Consider the following 3,060-nt stretch of genomic DNA (forward strand, 5'->3'; position numbering starts at 1 on the left):
GGCTTAATTACAGAAATTCATTCCCTCTGGAGCCCAGATGTCCGAAATCAACAGGCTTGGTTCCTTGTGGAGGAAGAACTCTGAAGGAGACTCTGTTTCTGCGCTTCTCTGCTAGCTTCTGGTGGTGGCTGGCTGCCCCTGGCCATGCCTGGCTTGCAGATTCCTCATTCAAGTCTCTGCTTCTGTTTTCACATGACCTTTTCCCCAGGTGTCTCTATGTCTGCATTTCCTTCTTCTTATAAAGACACCAGTCATACTAGATCAAGAGCCCACGTAAGTCCAGTAAGACCTCATCGTGATTGCACCTTAATTATCCTATTTACAAATAAGGCCACATTGTGAGATTCCAGAGGTCACAACTTCCACTTGCTGTATCATTCTCGGGAGAGGTGACACAATTCAACCCACAAGAATATCCAAGTGCTGGCGACCCCCCACCTGAAATCCCTCCAAAGAGCCTAAGGTCCTAAGTTAAGTGTCACTATTTCCAACACACACTTTTATATCCTGGAGTGCTTTCATTTTTGCAATTCCTTTATTGGAAAAAGTTAGGAAAGGATTTCTCAATAAAGATTTAATAATAGGCATTCAATTTGGTCATGGTTTTTACATACAGAAGAGAAAGTACTTATCTTGTAATACAAGAATTTTTGTTTTTTTAATGGAAAGATTTGGGGATTTAAAGCTCAATGATTATAGCTTGAGGAGATATGGTTGTCTCCTGTTAATTCTTTTAAGTTAGTGAGAAATCTCCTATAAGACCTTAATTAGAACTTCAATGATTCATTTTACTTTTATTTCCTCTATAGATTATCTCTTAAAAGCAGTTTGGATTGTGCATTTGCAAGCATCGCATTTTTGGATCTGATGCTATGACCATTGATCTCCTAGATATTTCATTTCCAAGACACATGGTCATTGAACTTTCATATTAGGAAATTGAATTTCTGGTGAGAAACAATTTAAAGAAATGTTCTTTGTGTGTGTGTGTGTGTTTGTTAGTTTTCAGCATGAAATAGATGAACGTTAACATAACCATTTGGCTATAATTCTAAATACATCAGATGTGATACAGTTTTAATTATACAAGACCAACTGAAAAAAGTAAAACATGAATATGTGATTTTAATTAAGATACATGCATACTTACAAGGGTACTTCTCACAGGGAAAAACTTGGGGAAGTTCATTTTCACTCCTCCTTCCCCCTCTTTCTTTAAATGCTATTCTTGTTCATTAAATCCCCTAATATCCTCAGAAATGTTCTGCTCCAGTTTTCCTTTATTGCTTGTAGACCTTAGGAGTTAAAGCTCAAATCCAGCTAAAAGCCACTGTGAGAGCCGGTCTGAGAGCTTTGTTGTGTTTTTAAGAGAATGACAAAATGGTCCACACTGTTTCATCTGTACCACCAGCAACAAAAGCAGATTTTGGGCCCATCAGTTGCTTACTGAAGATATTTATTAAACACACAAATAGAAGGAACTATATTTCACTATAAATTTGAAAGAGCTTTGTAACGTGGTTTAAAGATTGAAGGTTGTCCTTAACATTTACTTGTTTACATGACTGTTCATATCTACCTATGTGCGTGCTAAATCGCTTCAGTCATGCCTGACTCTTTGCAACCCTATGGACTATAGCCTGCCAGGCTCCTCTTGTCCACGGGATTCTCCAGACAAGAATACTGGAGTGGGCCACCGTGCCCTTCTCTAGGGGATCTTCCCAACCTAGGGATTGAATCCGAATCTTCTGCATCTCCTGTGTTGGAAGGCAGGTCCTTTTACACTAACGCCACCTGAGAAGCCCATTCATATCCACATCCTTAAATAAACACATGAACTTTGCAGATAGATAGTGAAGAAAGACTTCACAAATGCTCATATACTGATAATACTTTAGAGTCACCTTTACTCCCCTTGTATTGGATATGATTACGTAACTGTTTACTTTACTCAGTTCAGTCGCTAGGTTGTGTCCAACTCTTTGTGACCCCATGGAACACAGCACACCAGGCTTCCCTGTCCATCACCAACTCCTGGGCCTTGCTCAAACTCATATCCATCAAGTCAGTGATGCCTTCCAACCATTTCATTTGTCATGCTCTTCTCCTCCTGCCTTCAATCTTTCCTAGCATCAGGGTCTTTTTCAGTGACTCAGTTCTTCTTTTTTTTTTTTTTTTGTATGATGTCTTTTATTATGTATGGGTTTTTAAAATTATTTTTGCAATATCTCCATACACAGCAAAAAAAAAATTGTTTAGCATATTGGAACTTGCAAACCTGATCACTGCATAGAGAAGGCAAAATTATCCCTATAGCACACTTAATCAGGAGGCCAGTTCATCTGCCGACCTCCAAGAACATGGAGATGAACATGATAGACAGACTGGCCCCCATCTGAACCTTCATTCACCACCATTCGATAGCCCTTCTTCAGGCCCAGATCAGCAGCACATTTCTTGCAAACAATCATCAAATGCCCAAGAAGACTTTCATCATCATCTTCTGCTGCAGAAATCTGGGATATATGTTTCTTGGGTATCACCAGAAAATGTGTTGGTGCTTGAGGGGAAATGTCATGGAAAGCAAGACACTGGTCATCCTCATAAATGATTTTGGCTGGGATTTCCTTGCGAATGATCTTCCCGAAGATCGTGTCACCGCCAGGCCGGGCGACCTGAGCCTTGGCGATCTCATCTGCCATCTCTGCCTCCCTCCCATGCAGCTGGCGGGGGAGAAGGTCGGGAGGAGGGACTCAGTTCTTCTTATCAGATGGCCAAAGTATTGGAGGTTCAGCTTCAGCATCAGTCCTTCCGATGAATATTCATCAGTCCTTCCTGAATATTCAGGACCAATTTCCTTTAGGATGGACTTGTTTGATCTCCTTGCTGTCCAAGGGACTCTCAAGAGTCTTCTCCAACATCATAGTTCAAAAGTGTCAATTCTTTGGTGCTCAGCTTTCTTTATGGTCCAACTCTCACATCCCTACATGACTGCTGGGAAAACCATAGCTTTGACTAGATGGACTTTTGTTGGCAAAATAATGTGTCTGCTTTTTAATG

At 40.6% G+C, this 3,060-nt stretch overlaps 1 pseudogene; it reads right to left on the reverse strand.

Moving 5' to 3' along the window:
- Positions 1 to 2,249: 2,249 nt before the first annotated feature.
- On the reverse strand, positions 2,250 to 2,736 carry LOC138446814 (adenosine 5'-monophosphoramidase HINT1 pseudogene; annotated as a pseudogene).
- Between the last annotated feature and the right edge of the window lie 324 nt (positions 2,737 to 3,060).

Source organism: Ovis canadensis, chromosome 10 (assembly GCF_042477335.2).
Source record: "Ovis canadensis isolate MfBH-ARS-UI-01 breed Bighorn chromosome 10, ARS-UI_OviCan_v2, whole genome shotgun sequence".
NCBI lineage: Eukaryota > Metazoa > Chordata > Mammalia > Artiodactyla > Bovidae > Ovis > Ovis canadensis.